Genomic DNA, 27025 nt, shown 5'->3' on the forward strand with positions numbered 1-27025 from the left:
CAGGTTGAAACAGGAAGAAGTGGGAGGTAGCCATGGAAGAAGAGATGGACTCCTTAATGCATAACCAGACTTGGGATTTAGTCAGGTTGCCTGTAGGAAAAACTACATTGAAGAATAAATGGGTTTACAGGCTGAAGGAAGAAGATGGAGGAAAACAGAGGTATAAAGCTAGACTTGTGGTAAAGGGGTTTGCATAGAAGAAAGTTATTTATTTTGATGAAATATTTTCTCCTGTTGTTAAAATGACTTCAATCAGAACCATTTTAAGTCTTGGAGCAGCTGAAGATTTGCATCTTGAGCAGTTAGATGTAAAGACAGCCTTTCTCCATGGGGATTTGGAGGAAGAGATATATATGTAGCAGCCACAAGGATATGAGGTGAAAGGGAAGGAGAAACTAGTGTGCAGGTTGAAGAAGAGCTTGTATGGCTTAAAACAGGCTCCAAGGCAGTGGTATCTAAAATTTAACAAGTTTATGTCTGAACAAGGTTATACTAGATGTCACTCTGATCATTGTGTTTATTTGAAAAAGCAAAATGATGGCAGCTATATTATATTGTTATTATATGTATATGACATGCTTGTTGCGGGATCTAACATGCAGGAAATAAATGTGCTCAAAAGAAAATTGGAAAATTCATTTGCAATGAAGGATTTGGGAGCTGCAAAACAAATCCTTGGTATGAGAATAACTAGAGACATAAAAAACCATAAATTAACATTGTCTCAGAAAGAGTACATACAAAAGGTGTTGAAAATATTTAACATGCACAATGCAAAACCAGTTAGTACACCTTTTGCTAGCCATTTCAAACTTAGCAAGGACATGTGCCCAAAGACCCAAGAAGAAATGGATTATATGTCTAAAGTTCCATATGCATCAACAGTTGGAAGCTTAATGTATGCAATGGTCTACACAAGGCCTGATATTGCACATGCAGTGGGAGTTGTAAGTAGGTACATGAACAATCCAGGAAAGAAACATTGGATGGCAGTGAAATGGATTCTCAGATATTTGAAAGGTACCACAAATCAAGCATTATGCTTTGGTGGTTCAAACATCTCCATACAAGGATATGTTGATGCAAATATGGCAGGTGACAGAGATAATAGGAGGAGCACTACAGGATATGTATTTAATGTTGGAGGAACAACTGTCAGTTGGGTTTCAAAAATCCAAAGTGTTGTTGCACTTTCAACAACAGAAGCAGAGTATGTTGCTGCTACAGAGGCTAGTAAAGAAATGATTTGGTTACAAAGTTTTATGGGTGAGTTGGGTAAGGAGCATGATATGGGCACGTTATCCAGTGATAGTCAAAGTGCCATTCATCTTGCAAAGAACTCAACATTTCATTCCAGGACTAAACACATACAGCTCAAGTACCATTTCATACGATCAGTGTTGGAAGATGGAGAGTTGAAGCTGGAAAAGAGGAGGAGGAGGAGGAGGAGTCAGAGGAGGAGGTGGAGGAGGAGGAGGAGGAGGGGGCGACGACGGAGGAGGAGGCAGCAGTGGAGGAGGTGGTGGAGGTGGAAGAGGAGGAGCAGGGGGTGGAGGAGGAGGAGAAGCAGGAGGTGGAGGAGGAGGTGGTGGACGACAAGGACGAGGAGGAGGAGGGGGCGAAGGCGGCAGAGGAGGAGGAGGATGAGGAGGACGAGGACGAGGTGGAGGCGGCGGCGGAGGAGGAGGCGGGGGTGGAGGAGGAGGAGCGGGCACAGGAGGAGGAGGAGGAGGAGGAGGAGGAGGAGGAAGAGGAGGAGGTGGAGGAGGAGGAGGAGGAGGGGGCAGAGGAGGAGGCGGAGGAGGAGGGGGAGGTGGAGGCAGAGGTGAAGGTCGAGGAGGAGGTGGAGACGGAGGTGAAGGAGAAGGAGGAGGACGAGGTGGAGGAGGAGGGGATGGCGGCGGAGGAGGCGGCGGCGGCGGAGGAAGATGAGGCAGAGGAGGAGGCGGAGGAGGAGGAGGAGGAGGGGGCGACGGCGGAGGAGGAGGTAGCGGTGGAGGAGGAGGCGGGGGCGGAGGAGGAGGAGGGTGTGGAGGAGGAGGAGCAGGGGGTGGAGGAGGAGGCGGCGGGGGCGGCAACGAAGGACGAGGCGGCGGCGGAGGAGGAGGAGTCAGAGGAGGAGGCGGAGGAGGAGGAGGAGGAGGGGGTGACGACGGAAGAGGAGGCAACAGTGGAGGAGGTGGTGGAGGTGGAGGAGGAGGAGCAGGGGGTGGTGGAGGAGGACGAGGATGAGGACGAGGACGAGGGGGTGGAGGAGGAGCAGGAGGCGGAGGAGGAGGTGGTGGACGAGGAGGAGGAGGAGGAGGAGGAGGTGGAGGAGGAGGAGGAGGAGGAGGCGGAGGAGGAGGAAGAGGAGGAGGTGGAGGAGGAGGAGGAGGAGGAGGAGGAGGAGGCGGAGGAGGAGGAGGAGGAGGAGGAGGAGGAGGAGGTGAAGGAGGAGGCAGAGGTGGAGGAGGAGGAGGAGGTGGAGGCGGAGGAGGAGGAGGAGGAGGAGACGGAGGCGGAGGAGGAGGAGGAGACGGAGGAGGAGGTGGAGGAGGAGGGGGCAGAGGAGGAGGTGGAGGAGGAGGGGGCGGAGTAGGAGGAGGTGGAGGCGGAGGTCGAAGAGGAGGAGGAGGAGGAGGAGGAGGATGATATTATTTACTCGAATAATTTATAGGAGGAGGAGGATGATATTGTTTACTCAAATAATTTATAGGGGGAGAGGTGCAGAGGGAAAGGAGAAGGAGGAGGAGGGGGAGGTGGGGAAGCGGTGTGGGGGAGGTGAGCTAGGTGCAGGGAGTGTCGGAGAGGGAAGAGGAGAGGGGGGAGTAGGAGGAGGTGGTAGAGGGGGAGAGGGAAGAGGAGTGGGGGGAGTGTGAAGAGGAGGTGACATAGGGGGAGGAGGAGTGGGGGTATTGAGCAGAAAGTAGGATGAGGTCGGGAGGCAGAGGGGATGGAGGAGAAGGAAGAGTATGGGGGGCTAGTGGGGAGGGTTTGGCAGAGGAAGGGGTGTAGTGGGGAGGGTTTGGCAAAGGAGGTGGAGGAGAGGAACTAGAACGGGAGTGAGGTGAGGGAAGCAGGAGGAGGTGGGTGGAGGCCGAGGAGGAAGAGGAGGGGAAGGAGGGGAGAGTGGTAGGTAGGAGGGAGAGGAGGGGAGGTAGAGTGGGAGGAGAAGGAGGAGGAGGTGGGGGAATTGGAGGAGGATGAGGATCAAGGAGGATGAGGTGATGGGGAGGAGTGAGAGGGGGAGAAGGAAAGGAAGAGGGGGAGGAGGAGTAGGAGAAGGAGGAGGGAGGCAGCGGAGGAGGGGGAGGGAAGGGAGGTGAAGGAAGTGTGGGAGGGCGTGAAAAGTGAGGAGAAGAAGGAATAGGAGGGGGGGTAGGGGTGTAGGCGTTAGCAGAGGAGGTGGACTAGGAGGGGAGTGAGGTGAGGGAAGCAGCTGAGGAGGAGGAGGGGGGTAGGGGTGTAGGCGTTAGTAGAGGAGGTGGACTAGGAGGGCAATGAGGTGAGGGAAGCAGCTGAGGAGGAGGACGTGGGGGGAGGAATACGAGGAGGAGAAGGGGAAGGAGGGGAAATTGGAGTGGGAGGGGGATAGGAAGGCGAGGAGAAGGAGGAGGAGGTCAGGGAGGGGGAGGAGGAGGCGACGGGGAGGAGCGAGATGGAGAGAGGAATAGGATGAGGAGGAGGAGGGGAAGAGTGGGGAGGTGAAGGAAGCGGGGGAGGGGGTGGATGGTGAGGAAGACAAGGTGGGGAGGAAGCGAAGTAGAGAGGGGGAGGATGGTGGCAGTAGGCAGAGTGGGAGAGGAAGGAGGAGTGAGGGGAGGAGGAATGGTGGGATGAAGCAGGGGAGGAGTAGTGAGGGGTGGTGATAAGGTGGAGGAGGAGGAGGTATAAGAGGTGGAGGGGGAGGAGGAGCCATGGGAGATATTGGGGGGGGAGGAGGAGGAGGAGGAGGAGGAGGAAGTAGGGGGGGTAAGTGGAGGAGGAGGGGGGGAGGTAGAAGGAGGAGGAGGACGTGGGGGGAGGAAGATGAGGAGGACGAGGTTGAGGGGATGGGAGGTAGAGGAGGGGGGGGGGATGTAGAGGAGGAGGAGGAGGAGGAGGAGGAGGAGGAGGGGAGCGGGGGGGGGTGTGGGGGGTGGAAGGTAGAGTGGGAGATGGAGGAGGAGTGGCCAAGGGGGGCAGAAGGAGGAGGAGGTGGAGGTGGGGCAATGGAGGAGAAGGTGGAGGTGGGGGAGGGGAGGGAGGTGAGGGGAGAAAGGAGGAGGAGAAGGAGAAGGAGGGCGATGTGGGGGGAGGTGGATGCGAAGGAGGAGAAGGAGGGGAATGTGGGGAGGGACGGTGGGAGGAGTGGGTATGTAGAGGGGGGGAGGAGAAGGAGGAGGAGCTGGGGGAGTGGGAGGGGAAAGAGGCGACGGGGAGGAAGGGGAGGGTGAGAGGGAAAGTAGAAGGAGGAGGAGGAGGGGGAGGTGGGGGGAGGAGGATGTGGGGAATGGTGGAGGGGGAGGTGGGATGCAGAGAGGTGGAGAGGGGGAGGAGGCGTGGGGTGAGGGGGAAGGAGGGGAAGAGGATGAGGAGGGATGTAGAGGGGCGAGACTAGGTTAGAAAGAGAGGATGAAGGGTGGAGGTAAGGTGGGGTTGGTGAGGGTAGAAGGAGGAGGGTGACGATAGGAAAGAGGAAGAAGAGGTGGAGAGGTGGAGGAGGAGGGGATGGTGGTAAAGGAGGAGGAAGAGGCAAGTGGATTTTTGGGAAGGAGTAGGTAGAGGGCGAGGTATGGGAGATGTAAGATGGGGAGAGGCGAGGCCAATAGATAAATAGAGGTTAGAGAGGGGAGGTAAGGCAGGGGATGTGAGGGGAGGAGGAGGAGGAAAAGGTGTGTGAGTGAGAGAAAGAGGGGAAAGTGGGGGTGGTAGAGAATGGGAGTCACGGGCGGAAGCTATGGGTTAAAGGAGGTGTATTGGGAGGAGAATGGGAAGGAGTGTGGGTGAGCATGACAAGGAAGTATAGGTGGAGGAGGAGGAATAAGTGAAACAATGGGAGGAGGTTGGATGGGATACGAGAGAGTGGAGTTGGACGTTGAGGAGGAGAAGGAGAAATAGGAGGTAGTGCAAAGGAGGTAGAGGTAGCATGATAGGGGAGGAGTGAGAGAGGAGGAGTGTGAGGAGAAATTAGGATGCAGATAGAAAGAAAGAGTTGGAGGGTGGGGTGAAGGGAGTTTAATCGATATTCTAATGTAACTAAACCTGCAAAACTCAAAATCCATAATGCATACAAGGGTGACTAATTTGAAAAGAAAATTAAACCTCCAAATTTAAAAATTAAGTTGAGTAATCAAACTTGGGCCATCCAAAGATGAAGAATGAAAATCAATAATATTATACCCTAGGAATATGAACACTTAGATTAATAAACTAAATTGATTAATATTAAAAATCCAAGAGATTAATACTATTGGATAAGAATAATAAATCCATTGGATTAATATTAAAAACACAAGGGATTATAAACCCAAGATAATATCATTAAACCTAGGATTAATATTAAACCCTAAGAATATAAGCCCTAAGATCAATATTATAAACCTTAGAATTAACACTATAAACCTAATAGATTAATACATTAAATGGAAGGAATTAATAAAGAGAAGGTATTAATATTATAAACTCAATCGATTATAAACTGAGGGGATAATTTAAACCCAAAGGATTAATATTATAAACCTAAGGGATTGATAAAGCAAAAGGATTAACATTAAAAACCCAACAGATTGAAACCGGAAGGATTTATAAACCCAAATGGTTAATAGTAAAACCTAAGTTATTAATATTAAATCGTACGAATATAAACCCTCATGTTAATAAACCCAAAGGATTAATACTATAAACCCAAAGAATTAAAAGTTAAAAGTTAAGGAATTGATATTAACCCCTAAAATTAATATTATAAATGATAGGCTTAATTTTAAAACTTATGAATATAAACCCTATGATTAATATTAGAAACTTTAGGATCAATATTATAAAACCAAGATATATTATAAGTTTAATATAAGAAACTCAAGGATTATAAACCCTAATATTAGTATTATAAATCTAAAGGATTAATATTATAAACCAAAATGATTAAACCCTTGGAACTATAATATTAATGCAATAAGATAGATGTCTTTTGCTAATATTTAATATTATAAATAATGGATATTATAAATATTAAATATTATAATATTAAATATTTATAATATCAAATATATATTTTTTTAATTATCAATATTACTAATAAGGTGTTATTAACATTAATCTTTAAATGTTATTAATAATTTTAATGTTTTTATTGTGTTAATAAAACTAAATGTTAATACTTTTTAAAATAATTATGATTAATAATGTTATTAATGAATTTTTAACATTATTAATATTGTATTAATGATGTTATTAATGATTTTATTATTAATAATAATATTAATAATATGCTTTATAATATTAATTTAAATGTTATTGCTATTATTAATGATAATTTTTGTTAATATTTTTTTTAAGAAATAATATTTTTATATGATTATATATATTATAAATTTTTAATAAATTATTTATAAACTAATTTCAAGATTTCCAATAAACCATTTATAAAAGTGAAAATTCAAATTGATGAATTAATTAATTATTTTAAATATAAATTCATTTATGCCCTATCTTTATGTTATATTAAATTTATATTTTATTAATTTTATATTGCAGAAAATGGTTGCTATTGTTTTGTAATATCTTAATATGTGGGTTATACAGTTCCATTCAAATAGCTTTATTTGACATATTTTCATTACAACTATTATTGACTAAGATATGCCTATAACGTATAATTTTGTGAGCTAATAATTAATATTATTTTATAAGGTTAATTAAAAAATCAATTCAAATGAATTAATTATTTTTTTTATTTTAAATATAAATCAAATTATGCTTTATTAGTTTGATATTACCTTTATATTATATTATCTTTATATTATGTTTTATTAATTTTATATTATTTTATGTTATATTAATTTTTTACTCTAAAATTGTTCCCATTCTTTTATAAATGTAATATCCAGGTTTTATAACTATATCTAATCATTTGACATATTTGTTTTACCATTAATGTTAATTACTAAGTACAATGAAATGCTAACTTTAAATAACAAAGACCATTTATTTTTTACAAAGGCTAAGTTTATATCCAATCATTTGACATATTTGCTTTACAATCATTAATGGTAACTTAATTATGTTCAAATTCGTGGTGTAAGTTAGATACATATTTAACAAGAAGCAACATTGTGTATCAACATTGTAGCAACATTCTCTATCAATATCTCTAGCCTTATATTTATTTATTAATTCTACTTTCTTTTTTTCAAAGATAATATTAGTAATACTAAAACTCATAAAGAAAAAGCACTTATGTTCTCACATAGCAATACAATATATTAAATTTTATAGCTAGTTGATTATCACCAATTGTGGAAGAACCAATAATTTTGTAAACTGTTGTGGACAAATGGTTTTTGGTTATTGGCTGGGTGAATGCAAAGGGTGCTTAAGATTGTAATTTTGTTTCTTTCACAAAATAAAATTAGTCTTTTTTTTTTCTAGAAAAAAAATATAGATCTATGATAATTGTAAAGAAAATTTTAATATGATTCAAGTATATGTATTTTGCATGAGATGAGTGATAAATAAATAGGGCATCTTGTTATACATTATTCATATTCAAAATAAATTTGGTTATAAATTATGATTGCCTAGAGTGTGAGTCATGTGAGTTATTTGAGTTATTAGAATTAAATGTTATTTTAGTTTTTACGGTTTAAAGCTTTGGGATGCTTTGACATGGAAACCAAGGTTTTCAAAACTATGTGGAATTGGAGATATAAAGTATTTGTAGAATAATAAGTAGATAAAAGGTCCCTCCCAGCTCTTGTGGGGACTCGTGTTACAATGAGGATCCTTCCTCATAAGAGGCTAGAAGTGGCCAGAATAGGGTGAATAGTTCCTTCTTTCTCATTTAAATGAGAATGTGGGCCTATAACTAACAACAAAACTGAGTTGTATATAGTATAAATGTAACAATAAAAATGAGTTTTATATAGTATGACTGTTACAGTATGGTTGTTACTCAAACCCAAAGTTCAAACTTGTTGTGGACAAAGGTATTAACAATTTCCTAGTGTTGCAAAGATTTCAAACGATTAAGCAAAAGGTAATAAGAGTTTGGAAAATAATAATATTGTTTATGGAAAAGTTGGATAGAGAAATAAACTTTCCAAGTAAGCTCTCATTATTTATATTTTGATTTTTCTTTTGAATATTAATATAATATATTAAAACATAGTTTACAACCAATTAATAAATGTTCTAACTCATTTCATATAACAAATTCAAAAATATATTTCTTAAAAAATATTTAACTCTAATAAATTTATTGGAAGAGATTGGTACTTTCATAGAAATTCCCATTAAACAATGAATTAAGAACATAACTATTCACAAGCAATTAAAATAAAATCTTGAATTAAATTCAGTAAATAGTAATAAATTAGAACAGAAAGAAAGTGAGACGACTACCTTTGGACCTTGTTCCCCATTCAAACCTTCATTATTCGAATGGCTATTATCATCCCTCCACGAATTTTTGTTGCCTTTGTTAGTTAAATCCTCAGCCTCAGGATCTTCGACCTTTCTATCTTCACTACCATTCAAATCTTCTTTGTTCGAATGATGAGTGTAATCATTTTGTGAATTCTTTTTGTTTTTTTCCATCAAATCTTCTCTCGTAAACTTGGACGGACCACAAACCGATCCGATGGTGGAGCTATATCTCAACAATGACCCAAATCGTTGATCAATAGCACTAAATCTATGAGAAGAAGTGGTTGCTTAGTCCAAACTATCCCCAACCTCGGACACCAAGATGCTGTTGAATTTTTGAGTGAGCTGTTTTAGCCAATTTGTGAGGTTTTCTTCTTTTCTTGACTAATTTTTTCATAGACATCTACAATGCCCAATGATGATTCTGATTTGCAAGATGCTTTAAGAATGTGAAGAAAAATTTCAACAAATAAGTGGTTGTGTGAAGGTATTGTTTGGTTTTTTTAATGCATAAAATTCCTAGAGGTTATTCTTGTGTTGTCAGTGATAACCATGTAATGGTTTTGCAGCAAATAATCATAATTTTAACCAAAAAAAACTGTTTAAACCTCAATTTGGTTCACTCTCTTCTTTACCCTGGTTCCAAACTGTTGAAGTCTACCATCTTTATCACAGAGTCTTGTATCCGTTTTTTTAGATAATAATTTGTTTATACTTCGCTGGTCAAAAACCCATCACATGGTTTCTTTTTATACTTCCCATTTCGTTTTTCTCTTTCGTTTCCTACCTCGCTAAACTTTGAGTTTATTATTTGTATCTATTTGCGACTGTTTTGAGTTTTATTTATTTTGTAACATAACATTAACTTTATTCTATTTTCTTATGTTTATTTTTATCACATCCATATAACATTAAATTTAATCTATTTTACTTTTACTCACATGCATATAATAGGCCAGAAATTGATTTTATGATATTTGGAACAAATATCTGAGCACAAACATGTGATTATTGAATATTAAATTCACCCAAACATTAAAATAGAAAGTACAAAAGCATAGAGCCTGTAACAATGGAACAATGTTAAAGTGGATTTATTAACTCTTATAAATTTGTCTCAGCCCTTTTCTACCTTTTAGATTTCTAGGCCACTAAATGCATGTACATAGCTTATTAAAAAACCCATGTACTTCAGGAAACTATTAGATTCCATACATATACATAGCTCATTTTTAAAAGTTGTGGAAACATGTACAAAACATAACTCATTCCATTTCAAAATGTCAAACACATACCAACCTCATCCCTTTTTATTTGCATAAAAACTACAAACATATATTATTATTTCATTTTCACTTGTCCCTATTTATTTTTCTACATCTTCCACATCCCAACAATTTTCATTTATCCCTATATATTTTCCTACATCTTCCACATCCCAACAATACAGAAACCAAAATACCTTACAGTCTCAGATTCATAGCAAAATACACCAAAATATGGCACAGACTCAATCAGATTCATTCCACGAATTTTGATCCAGATTCTAATGTAACTAAAAGTGCAAAACTCAAAATACATAATGCATACAAACATGATTAATTTGAAAAGGAAATCCAATTTCCAAATTTAAAAATTAAGTTGATTAATCAAACTTGGGCCATCCAAAAATGAAGAATGAAAATGTTTGTCTTCAAAATCATAATTTCATGGAAGTTCATCTAGAATTGAATGAAAATAAACTTTCAAAACTCAAAATCCATAAAAAGATGAGTAATTTGAAAAAAAAGGACATCTAAATTTGGAAATAAAGTTAAGTAATTGGGCCATCCAAACATGAGAAATGAAAAGGTTTCTCTTGTGAATGAAAAGAGTTTAAGGTTTATGTGGACGTGGGAAACCTTACAAAGGATGTGAATTCACAATAGTTTAAGGTTTACCTCGCCAGTTGGAAACATTACAAAGGTTTACTTGCAAGAGTTGGAAACGTTACAATATAATTGCTTAATTATAAACTACAATTCACATGTTTCATAGTCTAATGGTCATTTCAATAATGGATAAGTGTTTCAAAATAGGTTATGCACCAAGTTTCAATCAAGGGAATCAAATTTTCATTAATCTTTATAAGTGGTTAATAGTTAATGGAACAATAAATTTTTAATCATAATTTGGTAAAAAATTAATTTAAACAGGGTTTAATCACTAGATTTAGATATGCAAGGAAGTTTATCTCTATCTATTTCATCCATTGATGTATTGGCTACTATGAAAATATTCCGAGCATCTTTTATTTTCAACCATATGTATGATTAACAAAATGATAAAAGTGCCCAATTCCAATAGGAGGGACTCAAAACTTAAGCTTTCTATTTTTTTCTCCATATATATTTTCATAGTTTGTCTGTATCTTTTATTTTCAACCATCTGATTAGAATGTATGATTAACAAAATGATTAAACTACCCAATTCCAATAGGAGGACCACTATCAGCTTAAATATAAAGAAGGGGAAAATCAATCTTACTATTTCCAACTTTAGTAAATGAACCTATATAAAAAGTATGAACAATTACTTATAACTAAAGTATAATAATAATAAAATATTCAAAGATTATAAAATTGAAATGTAAATAATATAAAATATTCAAAATATTCTTGATTCTCAAATACAAATTAATATAAAAAATAATAATAGAAAATATAGAAAGATTGTAAAATTGAAATATATATAATAAAAGATATTCAAAATATTCAAGTTTACCAAATACAAATTAGCATAAAAAAGGGGGAAAACCAATTTTCCTGTTTCCAACTTTAGTAAATGAACTTATATAAAAAGTATGATTAAATACTTATAACTAAAATATATTATAAAAAATATACAAAGATTATAAAATTGAAATATAAATAATATAAAATATTTAAATATTTCTGTCTACCAAATAGAAATTAGCATGAGTAAGAAATTTTCAGTTAAACAAATTTATTGAAAAAGACAAATTGTGAAATAAATTGAAACATAGTATGCATGGATGGCTGCTTAATATGTGACATATATGACTGAAAAGCTATTTAAATTTACAGCACAAAAAAAACTTATCAACTTTTACTTTTCAAAAATAAAATTCTATTCTAAACGAAACCACTGAAAAAAGAAGAGCATAAACTAAACTAGCCCAGGGGCAGAGCACAGCACATAGGGAAAAGTAAGAGCACAGCACATGGGGAAAAATAAATCACTAGACAATATCACAAACAAATATCAAAAGCTAAAACAGATTTAAGCATGTTAAATAAGAAAACTCAGAAATTGAGACACATACATACATGAAAGATGCAACAATAAGTTCAAAGATCAAAAGCGTAATTAATTCTTTTACGAGTATGGAATTATCAAATATTGATTTCTATCTATCTATAAGCATGAATACGGGGATGTTGTGCACTTACAAATTGGGAAAAAAAACGACATTCACCATTGCAAAAGTAAATGCCGAAGAAATAGATTTGTCCTGCAATGGGTATTCCATGATTAGTGAGATGAAGCAACAAAGTGCAACCACAAACACTTCCCACACACCCACAAAGTGCAACCACAAACACAAAAAATCTGCCAAAAGATGGTACAAGCCGCTCATTCACTCCTCCAAAACATTAAAATTTAATATGAATTATATTTGGTGGAATTCAAATCTATAATTCAAGCCTTTCATATATATTTGACTCTTCCGAACCAATAATTAAAAACGAAAGTAAATGCATCCAAACAAAGCCGGTCAATAGAATTAAAAAAAACCGTTACGAATCCATTGAGAAAGAAATTTGGGTAATAATAATGATATCGGGTCGAGTTTATTTTACTTGTAAGTACAGAGCAGCCATCAGAGCATGCAGAGACTTTGATAACTCTTGTGTATTCCCGTTTAGTTTGAGTGTTATGGCGCTCAAAGATTCGGATTTAAAGCAGAATTCCAATAAGCAAGCGGGTCGTTCTTTTCTGGGAGACATTAAAATTTAATATGAATCATATTTGCAGGAATTCAAATCCAATTCGCCTTCGATCCAACCTTCTCGGTTGCTCCCAAAACCAATTGTCCTTCAATCCAGCCTTCTCTGTTGCTCCCAAATCCAATTCTCCTTCAAACCAACCTTCTCCTGTATCAAATTATAGATAGAAAACCAAATTTAGATCGCAAACAAACAAAACAAGACATGAAGAAGGGAGGAAGAAGCGGGGCACCGCTAGTTAGAGATTATCATGCTTCTATTTAACGGATATATAGTTTCCCAATTTCCCTCGTTTACAATTCCAGTTTTCAAACTCATATCATAACGGTTCAGTTCATCCTAACGGTTCTCTTTGGCCCTGCCTTTTCCAACCGTCGGTGACAGGTTCTTGTGCTTTTTGTTGGGCTTAATAGGTGATAAGTTGCCATGCTCTTTTCCAACAACGTCCCTGAGAGGTGCTTCTGACCGCTAGAGATTCTTATACTGTTTAAAATTTGTTTTAAATTTAATATTTTATTTCTGGTGTTTTTTTTTAAATATTTGAATTATCATCTATTCATTAGATTGGTTTTTAAATTAATTATATATTTTTAAATTTTCTCTGTCGTATCAATGAATTTTGTAATTTTGTTTTGGTGAATTTAATTTATTTACTTTCGTTTTTTATTTTTTTTAACCACAGTGATACTTACTCAATCTATTTTGACTTTTTCAAAGTTAAATATGTTCTTTAGTTTTTATTTTTGTGTTTTTTTAAAGATGTAATATAATGTCAATTATTTTTTTTATATATGATATAATATTGATTGATTTAAAGTTTTAACCTAATTGAAGTACAGAAGACTTTAAATTTCAGAAATTTGAGATTAAGATTGATACTTTTAATGTAAAGATATATAGTTATTCACAATTATTTTTACTTGATGATATAATGATATAGACTTTCATGTTAGTAATTTTCACAAAATCAAATTGTATTAATAGCATCTAGATGTAACAATTAAAATTTGGTTTAAAAACAATGATGACTTACTAATATAAAATTGTCTTTTTTTTGAATTATAAAATTTTAAAATTTTGAAATGTTAATTTTTTAAAATTGGAAATGTTTGTTATAAAAAATTTCAGTACATTTATGTCTATTGTTAGTTTATGGGATATTATTTGTTTCTTTTTAAAATTTAGGTTTTTTTTGAAATATATACATTTTATTTTTCTATAAAAATTTCTAATAAAATCTTATAACTAATATAAGTGTATTTGCATTCTTTTTAAAATTATATACTTCTAGGTTTATATAACTTTTACAATTAAATATTTTAACTAGAAATATTGTGTTTTCGTTGTCACAGCAAAGGTTTAGAGATTTTCTTTAAAATATATCATAGTATTTTGAATTTTTTGTTTTATGAGTGGATGACAAAATATTCAAATTTCTAATTAAAAAATTGTGATATCCATGTATTGATAGTTGTTTATGTAGTTGTGTATATAAAGATTGTTTGGCCGAGCTAATGTAAACAATGGTTATATTAATGATTATTTAATGGGTGATGACAACATTATTTTTATAAAAGTCCTACTACTATAATAGAGTATGTGTCTTACTTTTGAGTTTCACTTACTCAGAAAACTTTCACCTTTACCTAAATTGGCATGTCTTGCAAATTGATATTTATTTACGTGCCATTCATTGAAAATAAAACTAATTTTGTGAGATGAGTATGAAATCATGCCATATTAGTTTAAATAAATTACTTTTCTTTCCCATATTGTGATTTTTTAGGTCTATATATTAGAGAGAGCATTTGAATATTGCGAATTTTTTTTGGCACATCACATCAATAACAATTTCAATTAGTTCTAGTGTTTTTCATTCTCTTTGCATCCAAAAAATTTAAATAATTCTTTTTTATTCAGAAAATATCAATAAAAATTCAAAGTGATATATGGTCATTGGTAACTATGCAACATATTCTATTCTCCCTTGGTGCGAATTGTGGTTGTAGTTGATTATCTATAGCCTTCTTCCATCTTCTTTTAATGGGAATGTAGGCCTTGATTCGTATTGGATGGGCCATGTTGGTTTCATTGTAATTCAAAATAATTGAGGCATAATTCAACATCTTTAGTTTCATTTTAATTCAAGGGAACTAAGGCATAATTCAACACCTTTGGTTTCATTGTAATCGAAGGGAACTTGGGCATAATTCAATAGTTAAAGTTTCAGAATATGGAAATCCTAATAGACATGGAGAGATTAGGGGAAGCGAGTGAACTCGAATCCAATAACATCGAGGCACCTCTGCTACAGGGGATTACTAAAGACAAGGCCAGGAGGCTAGAGAGATACCATAATGGCTCGATATTGGTTGTTTTGATCAGTACTTATGTTGTTGTGTTGTATTCAATTGGATTCGGCTTTAGTGTCAGTATCTCAAATCCTTTAAAGGCACTTCATAAGGGGAAAAAATGATAATGAACTAGAGTTCAAATAAATGGAACAAGTTATAATCTTGTTGTCTTGTTGCAGGTGGGTTTCTCTTCTCCAGTGGAGATTGAGATCATAGAGGATCTTGACCTCACCTTATCTTAGGTGTGTTGACAATGTTAGTAGAAACATTTTAAGGAATGAAATGTTTTAGAAAACTATAAATGGTTGAATGTTTTATTGTACAAATAAGAGTAAGGAGAGGTGTAGACATTTTAAGGAATGAAATGTTTTAGAAAACTGTAAATGGTTGATTTTTTATTGTACCAAGAAGAGAATATGGTAAGAATAAGGAGAAACACTTGGAGTTTGAGACTTATGGAAAGAATGGTAAAATAGCATAAAAACAGGCATTTAACACAAAAATCTCGAAATGCTCAATGAAATCAAACGAATCATTTACATAACTAAGGTCCATTAATACCATTATAACTGATAATAAATGAAGAAATGTCAGTCTCACATGTCTTTCGGACAGGTCGTTGGACTATATCACATTGCAAGTTTTTTTGATATGATCATTAATAGCTTTGCGAAGTAAGCCTTTTGCAATATGTGATTTTCCATATTCGCTAAGAGATATGGAGAATAACTTATTGTGTGTTTTATCACTATCGGTGTTTCTTGAGGGAAAACCATTTTGTTGAAAATAACAACAAGAAATGCTAAAAATAGAAGTGCTAAAAATAGCACTACTATAAATAGCAGTTTAGGCACAATTGCTGGATTAAGCAATAGGGAATTAAAAATCGAAGTGCTAAAAATAACATTCTATTTTTATTAGTTCAGGATGGATTCCTATTTTAGTCAGTCCCTGGACTAAACATAGGAAATAAAATTCGAATTTGAACTTAACACCTATTTGAAAATAAATTAATTAATTCTCCATGAGTTAATTAGTTGGGAAAAATCAAGCATGAAGTCTATGTGAGAACATGCAACAATTTCTCTATTAATTGAGGAATTTATCCATTAGTAAAAGTGATAAGGATGAGTTCTAATTTGAGTTGTAATTATTTGGCTCAGTTAACTGAGTCAAGTCGAGTTAGATTGATTTAAATAGTTTGTTTAAATTAATGTGAGATCAGTTAGTTAATGCATGCTTTCATATAATTGTTGCAATTCAGATAAATAAATATTCTCTCATGAATAACTCATGCATGTTAGTTCAGACAGAGACCCAGTTGAGATCAAAGGAGGGACAATGTACTATCAGTTGGATGGATTTTTCCTATAAAGGAAGCTCATCCATGGAGAAGGATTTATCTCCTTCAGGACTACGTAGTTGGATCAGAGATTAGTGAGTGTGTGAAGAGGCCAATTCACACAAGTGGTTGCACTGGACCCCAATCAAAATTGTGCAAAGAAATAGGAGGCTTGGAGGGTAGATTAGGAGGTTTGAGAGGCTTTTAACTGTCTATGAGCAGCAAAGGTATTGCAGAGAGAGTAGGATAGCTTTTGAGCTGATTCTTTTTGTAATACTGGCTATATTTCCACTTGTATGATAATACAGAGTTGGGGTTTTAGGCTGAGGATTTCCCCTGGTTATATCTTCTATGTTATGTGTGATTGATTTCTCCATATCATTTATATGTGTTCTTATTGATGTTTCTCATGTTCGATTAAGCATCCGCATAATTGTTTGTAGAAGTAGATCAAGTATTTTGCTTTAGAATATTGCATTATCTATTGATCTATAGTGGGAATTTCTACATGGTATCAGAGAAAAGGTGATCAAAGGAGAGAACAGTATACTGAGAGGAGACTTCAAAGTTTTGAGTTTTGGGCCGAGAGTTTGCAGAGAAAATCTAAAAAAAATTGTACAAAATTTTCAGAAACAAATAGCAAATTTGGATTCCTTGTGGAAAAAGACCCAAATTCAAAAAAAAAATTGGCTGAATCAAAGTTCGAATGAGGGAGATATCGTTGATTTAAAATCAGCTCATTTTCTAGAAAAGTTTGTGATGGCGGGAAATATGAAAGAGATTGGTGTGCTAGCCAAGAACCTATATGCACTTGAGGTACAAGATGCATGCAAAGCCTTGAGGAGCAAGGAAAAGGTTAGATATTTGGTGGTTGAGAGGGAGAGTAAATTACCTCTCAACATGCAGCGACAGAAGAAGTCTTAGACAATTGTGGAGGAGCCACAATTGGTGAAGCAGCTTCAGGGGGTTGTGGAGAAGCCACAACCAGATAAGCTAAGAGGAGATTGAGTAGAGACATCTACTCATGCAGAGACCTCCAGTAGGGGGAAGCCTCGAGCCAGGTGGGCAGAGGGATCACATGCAACCATACCTCCAGGTAGGAGGTGGGGCGATGTGGAGAGATCATCCTAAGGAGGAGGGGAAGGATCCTTGAGGTACCCAACCTCTTTGATTTGACTTTACTACAGGAGCCCCAATGAGGAGTAGCAATACTAGCTAATTTGGTAGGGATAGATGTGGATGGAACGGTAGAGAGAGATACAGTGCAGGAGTCCCAAGACTGTCTAGAGCTAGCAGGCTGCAACAATGTGAGAGGCACAATTGCGCCAGTGCATAATGGCACAGAGAGGTGTGCAACGGTGCAAGATGAATGGAGTGTTGCAGCAAATCAAAGGTCAGAGAGGGAGCACTTGTCAGCAGCAGGTGGAGCTTCAGCATCAGAGTATGTTTTTGGCCCAACAGAGAGGTCAGTGGGGAGTTTTTTTGTTTCGAGAGTTGTTGGAAGAACCACACTTGATAGAAGTGTTGCATGCAGAACATTCCATAGGTACAGGTTTGGGTTCAAGTTGAATGCCTTTCTTGTTGAGAGGGAGTGTAAAAAATAGCAACAAGAAATGCTAAAAATAGAAGTGCTAAAAATAACACTGCTATAAATAGCAGTTTGGGCACCAGTGCTGGATTGAGCAACAGGGAATGAAAAATGGAAGTGCTAAAAATAACATTCTATTTTTAGCAGTTCAGGATGGATTCCTATTTTAATCAGTCCTTGGACTAAACATAGGAAGTTAAATTCGAATTTGAACTTAACAGTTGTTTGAAAATAAATTAATTAATTCTCCATGAGTTAATTAGTTGGGAAAAATCAAACATAAAGTCTATGTGAGGACATGCAACAGTTTCTCTATTTGAGTTGTAATTAGTTGGCTCAGTTAACTGAGTCAAGTCCAGTTGGATTTATTTAGATAGTTTGTTTAAATTAATGTGAGTTCAATTAGTTAATACATGCCTGCATATAACTGTTGCACTTCAGATAAATGAATATTCTCTCATGAATAACTCATTCATGTCAGTTCAGACAGAGACCTAGTTGAGATCAAAGGAGGGATAGTGTGCTATCAATTGGATGGATTTTTCCTATAAAGGAAGCTCATCCATGGAGAAGGATTTATCTCCTTCAGGACTGCGTAGTTGGATCAGAGGTTAGTGAGTGTGTGAAGAGCCCAATTCACACAACTGGTTGTACTGGACCCCAATCAAAATTTCGCAAAGAAATAGGAGGCTTAGAGGGCAGATCAGGAGGTTTGAGAGAGGCTTTTGACTATCTATGAGCAGCAGAGGTATTGCAGAGAGAGCAAGATAGCTTTTGAGATGATTCTTTTTGTAAAACGAGCTATATTTCCACTTGTATGATAATACAAAGTTGGGGTTTTAGATTGAGGCTTTCCCCTGGTTATATATTCTATGTTATGTGTGATTGATTTCTCCATATCAGCTATATGTGTTCTTATTGATTTTGTTCATGTTTTCTACATGTTTTAAATATTTTCAATGCGATGCAACAACGATATGTGTGATAGTGTTTTGTGATATCAGGAAAAAATTATTCGAAGTTTTGAGTTTATAATAAATTGGGGGAGTGTGATATTTTCCTTTGTGATATTACATGGCTTAACTGCGGGAATTCATATTTGAGGGGGGCTTTTCTTCACTTAAACTTAATTAAGAGTTTTATTGCAGTCGGTTAGGTTGAAATTTCTTGCATCACGCTTTGACTTAACATGATAGTTTACTCGCTTGTAATTAGCAATATGCGAAATACTTCAGACCTATTCAACTTTAAGTCCTTTTTTAATATTAATGTAGTTAAGAGCTAGGGTCAAGATTGATCTTTATTTTAATTTTTTGACTTTATTCTTACCCATTTTATTAAAAATACTCTATATTTAAAATTTAAAAGGGTACCCTATATTCAACTAAGTTACTTATTTAATAATAATGGGGGGTTGTTGAGTGACACAATATGGCCACAAACCATACCTATTGAGAATGCCTCGGCTTGCGGAGAAGAAGATCTACAATTGTTGATAGCCAAACTACAAAGAAATAATGAAAACTTAAGGAAAGGGCTCATAAGTATAAGACATTGTTTCGTTATGTTCGATTGGTCAATGATCAATATCGGAATCGAAATATATCCCTAGTATCCAAAAATAATGCATTAGTTATGAGGAACAAGCACCTTATTAGTTGCAATCTCAAAAAAATGAAGCCTATCAAAATGCTTAATGCCCATGAATGAGCCCTAACATTTCGACAACCATTAATGCATAAAAAACATGGTTTGGAGGTCCTAGTCAGCTCAGTGGGAATTTGAAGGAAGGGATGACCTAATTTTGATGATTGGTTGAGTTTGAAATGGACAGTTACATGAGGACATGCATCCCCTATGGCATGGGGGATGTTGAGCCCTACCTTTTTACCCATTTTCACACCCTATTCTACTATTTTTACTACTTTTTATCCTACTTTGCTCCTCTTTGACACCATAAAAACACTCCACATTGGTTAAACTATGTTACTTTACAATGGAGGTGAGAATTACTAATAAGTATTATTTTAATATATCTTTGTTTGGTTTAGGTAGATGTTAAATAAATTTATATTATTTACTTAATTGATTGATCTACATATGGACTCTTAAATATAGGAAAGACATTTGAGTACGAGGACATGTCATTGGAGGTCCAGCACCCAATCCAATGAATATATCAAGCGACCATTTTTGGAGCAGCTATTTTGTACTCAGTTTTGTACTTAAATCGGTACTTTATTATAGGCAACCAATCAATTGTCAACACCCCAAAGATAGTTCTTTTCTTTCATAAGCATAGTGTTAGTTTCCTTGATCCAAAATTAGTGTCACTAATGGAATAATTTAGTTATGATCTGATGAAGTGATCCGAGGATTTATCGTGGCTTAAATTAGCACAGATCACAAATGTATTTTCTTTCTTTATCCATACTGTTATAACTATTTGGAGGATTGAGTTCTTCAAAAAGGGCTGGGGTTTCTTTGAGAGGATACACACATACACATAGTTATACACATAGATTGAATTGGTGACAAAGGGATTGTGGAACGATATCTCTTGACTTTGTTTGGAAACTCTCAAAGTTATGTTTTATTGAAGGCTTTTAATATAATTGTCTCAACTTTTATTTATATCTAAGAATTTATGTTTGCTTGATTTTCGAATTATTGAATTAAGCTAGACTTGTTTTAGGTTGTGGCAAGGGCCCACCACAAACCTTGATCAAATCTTGTAACAATTTTTGCTAGATAGGAGGTGTGTTTCAAATTCATTAGGTAGAACTATAATTAATGACTCATTTTCTTTTGTTGATGGTTTCCAGATTTCATGTACTTAAAATCGTACTTAAGTTTCCTTGAATTCTTTCGTAGATCTGAGTCAAGATAGATAGTATAATGTTCATTGAGTTTTTGCAGACTTGTGGATCCTTATTATGAATATACTCTGCATCCATTAATTATTTTGATTACTTTGTCAATATCGTGAATGTTGAAGAATGAAGTTTCATTTTAGAACATATTTCTAAGAAATAAATTCGTATATTTGAATCTCGAATCCTTTGTTCTGAATGAAAGTGTTTTAGTTGCATGCGGATCTATATATTGTTGACAATAAAATCCCAAAGCTTATGCGCAGTTGAACTCTCAGAATTGATTAGGAACAATGTGTCATTTTTTGTTGTAGATCGTGTGTTAATGCTTGAGGAATTGTAATGATATTTTCAATAGATAGCTTTTCATCTATTTGATTTCATAGTAAGCCTTAATTTAGATTTATTTTTTTTCATTGTCAGATAAATCGAAGTTGTGTTTTATCTAATTTCTCAGGTTGATTTCAAGTTAGGAATCCATAAGTTATGTGTTCGAGCGCTTAGCATGATTTTACTTAAATATTACATAGGAAATAGTCTAAGTTATTTTGTAACGTATTGTTGAGTTTACTTTTGAATTGTAGAACCCTCAGGATTAGTTTTTCATAATGATTTTTAAATGAAGTGGTTATTCAATTGATTTGAGAACATATCTTATGATAGTTGCCAATCTTATTTCTAGACGAGTTTTCGAGTGAGATCAATATAATTAAGAATTATTTGAGTTATGAACGTGAAATAGATTTTGTTATTAGTGATTCAGATTGCATAATGAACTAGGTTTCTTCACTTCATCAATTCATGGTGTGCTTATCAGAAACAAAGTGTGAGTATTGTTGTACTTGATTTTGCACTAAATCTGCATAGGATAAGTTTGGATCTAGACTGGACTACATTGCATCTCAAAATTTATGAATCTCCGTTGACAATTTAAATGTAGGGAATTCAACGACTTATAAAAGCCCTAACAGGAGGAAAGGCTCAATATCTATTGCTTGAAGGGGGGGAAGATGTGCATTAGCCCAAGGTTCATCCAAACAAGTGTTCAGATTGAGCAAGAAAGATACCAAAAGGAAGAAGATATGCATGCATAAATACACCCATCAACAATTATTACTGATAGGTGAAAATACATGGAATGTAAAACAACACTAGAAAATATGCATAAAAGGTTGAAACAACACTTTTAGAAGCTAATAATAGTTAAAATGACACTTTTTATGTAAAAAGTGAGACATAATGACACTTTTCAATGCAAAAGCCAAAAGTGAAAGCAAAAGTAGCAAAAAGTGACAGTTGAGAAACTTAACTACAAAAGTACGACAATTGAGATCAAAATCTCCTTCTACTCATGAGAGTAACTAGAGGATGATTGTGAGATTGATATCTAGGTTCAATTCTTATATAGATGAGAACTCATGAAGTTAGGGTTACAGTTTTTGGTGTGCATGCCTAAAATATAGAAGCTAAATCTAGATAACTAACACATGTAAGGTAATCAATTTGGAACACATGCCATACTACCATCTAGAAGTGCTCATTATTATCCTTGGGAAGTGCACACTAAAGTGAATGGTTGCATGGATCCTATCCATTGCCACAAAAGCGCGCAAAAAGTGAACCGTTGCTATTTTCTTTTAAATGTGAATAATCCGTTGAGAGCAGAATGTAGCCGTTGAAAGGACCCTGAAGATATATATATATATATATATATATCAAATCTTACATACCTCTTCGTCCATAATCTTATATATCGATGTTTTGTTGGGCATATTTGTCTGGTTGTCCGTTACTGTAGGTAGCCTGCTTGCTTCTATGTCGACTAGACTTCCAGTCGAGCAGTTCAGAGGCAACCAGATCTTCCCCTCCCCCTCCTGTGGAGAAGTTCAATGGTTAATGATCGCTTCTCCTTTTGCCCTTCGATTTTCTGAGAAGTTCTTGATTTCTTTGGAAGTTCTTGATTTCTTGATTTCTATGTCGACTACACAGAAACCTGGGAGGTTCTTGATTTCTGAGAAGTTCTTGATTTCTTTGGAAGTTCTTGATTTCTATGTCGACTACACACAGAAACCTAGGCTTCCGGTGGAGCAGATCGGAGGCAACCATAGGTTCTTGATTTCTTGATTTCTTTGGAAGTTCTTGATTTCTTGATTTCACATGTATGTATGCATCTACCTTATCTTTCCTTCTCTTTCAACAAGTTAACTCAACTTTTGCCACGACGCCAAGTATCTGCTGGTTTGAATTAATTCATTTTTGGATTAATACCTGATCTACTCTAGCAGTTTAGTCATTTAATTAGTCTATTTTGTAAGATAATATCCCAGCTTTATTGTTATGGTTCATTTTAGAAATTAACCAAGGTATATTATTTCTTTATTTAATTAAACTTTTTTTAATTTTCAGAGTTTTAATTTGTCCCTGACTAGATCTCTTTCAAATGTAAGCCTAGATGTATTATCCAGTCAGTTTTTTATTTAGTTAATTTTTTATTAAATTTCGGAATTTAGTTTGCCTCTGGCTGGATCTCTTTCAAATGTAAACCCAGATGTATTATCCAGTTAGTGAACTAATTCAACAAACTATTTTATTAATCTACATATACTTGTAACTGAACCTGCCCTGCTCATACAATTTCAATTTCCTTGGAAATTGGAAATAGTTCAGCTATTTTAATCGGTTGATGCTTATGTCAAATTTAGTGTATAGCCTTTCTTTCATTTTATTAATGGGATTGCAAATATTTTAGATTCAGATCTGTTTTGTTGACATGTTTAGGAAGGAAATGCTATAGGATTCCCACAAGAAGAAACCCTTTCACAAAATGAATTTGCGCTACAGGTAACCCTCAATTCCTGTTTAGGTTAAGCTGGATGCCACTTTCATTTTATTTTAGAATGTTTAGGAAGGATTCAATGCTATAAGATTCCCACCGGAAGAAACCCTTTCACAAAATGAAATTGAGCTACAGGTAACGCTCATTTTCTCTTTCCTTTGTTGCAGCAGGTTAAGCTGGATGCAATTAGTTTTATTTTTGGATTAATAAGGGATTCACTATTAATCATTTAATTAAATGTTTTGTAAATGTAAATATTAATTTTATATTAGTTTTATTGTTAGCTTAACCCATTAGCCTTCATTTTAGGAATTATTTCGTTATTTAATTAATTTTTCCTTGATTTTCGGAGGTTTAATGTGCCTCTTGATTTCAATTTTAGAGTTTTAAAATCAAATATCAATTTCATTTTGATTTTAGTTTTGTTTTTTCTAATAAAAAATAAAAATTATGTATTATTGATTTTGGTTATATCTATTTTAAATCTATTATACATCATTAATAGTAATCTCAGAAATTTGACCGACGCAATTCACAATCCTAATAGTGTGATCACAGAAATTAATCCGTTGAGGCTTTACTTTGCTATATGAACCGCTTGGATTTCGCCTCGAGATCACGCTCATTAAACATTAACTTATATTTTTTTATTTTCTTAAATGTCCAATATATGTAAACACTTTTTTCTTTTCCCGGTTGACCATTTATGGAATAGATTAAAGAGCCATTCCTCTCCATAGCTTATTTACTCATTTAATAAACAGCGAATCATCTCTATAGGTTGAGTTTAATAAACAGTGAATCATCTGGGATTTATTTGTATTTATCACTGAATTCAATTAAAGTATCTTTTAATTCCATTGCTTTCACAGTTATATATTCAGTGTATGTATTTTTTTAGTCATTTTAGGTGAGCTAAAATTTGTGACTCGTGAATGATTGTATTTTTTTCAATAGTCAAAAATTTGTATTTTGTAATTTTCATAATAAATCCATTACTTATGTTCTCTACTTTTTATGTGAAGTTCTTTTACTTTCATGTGGGATGTATATTTATAATATATATTGAGACATGGGGTCTAGGTTTTGCTAGTTTAGTCTAGGTTAGGCTACTATAGGCTAGGCAAGGCTAGACTTTTTAGGCTACGCTATTCTAGTGTAGGAAAGGGTAGGCTAGGCTAGGCTAGGCTAGCCCACGGTATGCTAGGCTAAGCTAGTGTAGGCTAGGCTAGCCCAGGGTACGCTAGGCTAAGCTAGTGTAGGCTAGGCTAGGCTAGGCTAACATAGGGTAGGGTAGGGTAGAGTAGGGTAGGGTAGGCTACTAGGCTAGGCTAGGCTAGGTAGGTAGGGTAGGGTAGAGTAAGCTAGGCTATGTAGGTAGGGTAGAGTAAGCTAGGCGAGGGTAGGCTACGCTATCATAGGGTAGGGTAGGGTAAGGTAGAGAGAGTACCTTAGGCTAGGCTAGGCTAGGTCAAGCTAGTTTATGTTAGACTAGGCTAGAGTAGACTACTTTAGTCAAGGATAGTATAGGCTAGGCTAAGGTAGGATAGGCTAGGATAGGCTAGGTTAGGGTAGTGTAGGTTAGCATAGGTTAGGTTACGGTAGGCTAGGCTAGGCTAGGGTCGGCTAGGCTAGGCTAGGCTAGGGTGGGCTAGGGTAGGGTAGGGTAGGGTGGGCTATGCTAGGCTAGCGTGGGGTAGGCTATGATAGGGTAGGGTAGGGTAGACTAGGCTAGGCTAGGATAGGCTAGGTTAGGTTAGGTTAGGCTAGGGTAAGCTAGGTAGGCTAGGATATGGTAGAGTAGGGTAGGGTAGGGTACGCTAGGGTAGGGTAGGGTAGGCTATGGTAGGATAGGGTAGGGTAGGGTAGGTTATGCTAGGGTAGGCTAGGGTACGTGAGGCTAGGCCAGACTAGGTAGGGTATGGTAGGGTATGCTATGCTAGGGTAGCCTAGGCTATGGTAGGATAGGCTAGGGTAGGCTAGGTTATGCTAGGGTAGGCCACAGTAGATGAGGTTAGGCCAGACTAGGTAGGGTGTGGTAGGGTAGACTAGGTTAGGCTGGCATAGGATAGGGTAGGCTACGCCAAGCTAGTTTATGTTAGACTAGGTTAGAGTAGGCTACTTTAGGTAAGGCTAGGATAGGGTAGGCTAGTTTAGGTTAGGCTAGGATAGACTATGTTATGATAGGGTACAAAAGGCCAAGCTAGTTTAGGATAAGCTAGGCTAGGCTAGGTTAGGTAAGCTTACGTCAGGCTAGTATGTGTCAAGTGCTAATGTGTGACAACACATGTTATGAAGTGTTAGGGAGTACAAGGGAAACACAAGGGATGACTAGGTCAAATTAATGCATGGAAATAAACAAATAAGAGTTTCTGACAGGAAGTGTCAATGAGTTCTAGATGTGCCAAGGAGGGAGTGAAAAGATATGCTAGGAAATTTTAAGGCATACTAGAGGCCATGGAAGCATGCTAATATGTGTTAGGTTGTTGGGTGTGCCAACACATGCCAAGGGGTATTAGGGAGTGTTAAGGAAATACAATGAAGAATTAGGTAAAAATGCATGGAAATGAATGAATAAGAGTGTGTGACAAGCCTAGTTACCTTAATTTTATTTGTGTCCTTTTTAACAAAAAAGTTTAAATTGTTAAATATTTACCTCTTATGGAGGTTGATAGATTGTTTGGTTAGTTAAAGACTTGATTAAGTTAGGAAAAATCTTTTAATTTTGATTTAGAAGAAGTAATTAGGATTTACCAGAATTTGTTATTAATTGAGAAAGAGGAAACTCATGGATGACCTAATCCAGATTTAAACAAGAATGAAACAAAATACAGATATAACCATAAATACAAAGATGCAGCAGAAATAACACTTCATTTCATTAATATCAAATACTGAAATATGCTTACAAACAGAATGGAAATAAGACTAGTTCAGGCGATGGTAGCTTATCTATGAGAAGAGATGTGGCAGCTACATGCCTTTGAACTATGTTAAAATGAGGCTCCAAGGCCTATTTATTATTTAGAAACAATGGAAAACCATAAACATCCAAAAACCTAACCCTAGGAGATGAAGTGGCAAACTATGGACCCCATTTGTGGAAATTAGTACATCAAATTCCTGGGGTCGTAACTTTAGCATACGATCTCTGTTTGATGTAAACATTACCTTGTTAGAAATATCTATTCGAGGACTACAACTTTTGATTGAGAAAAATCAATCAACAACCCATGTTTCTCCCGGTTCTCCCAAAAAACATCGTTTAGGGCCTCAAAACGGCTTTGGAATTTGACAACCCGAAAAACTGCCAAAAAAGTAAGTTGTGCTACAAATAAGGAACCTGAAAAAATGAAAGAAATAATGTTGGGGGTCTAAGTGGAATAGGTGGGTGGCCACCAATATCCACCTAGAT

The sequence above is a fragment of the Pinus tabuliformis genome, chromosome 1_1 (genome assembly GCF_031772625.1).
Source record: "Pinus tabuliformis cultivar Carrire ecotype Pingquan chromosome 1_1, CPIR1, whole genome shotgun sequence".
NCBI lineage: Eukaryota > Viridiplantae > Streptophyta > Pinopsida > Pinales > Pinaceae > Pinus > Pinus tabuliformis.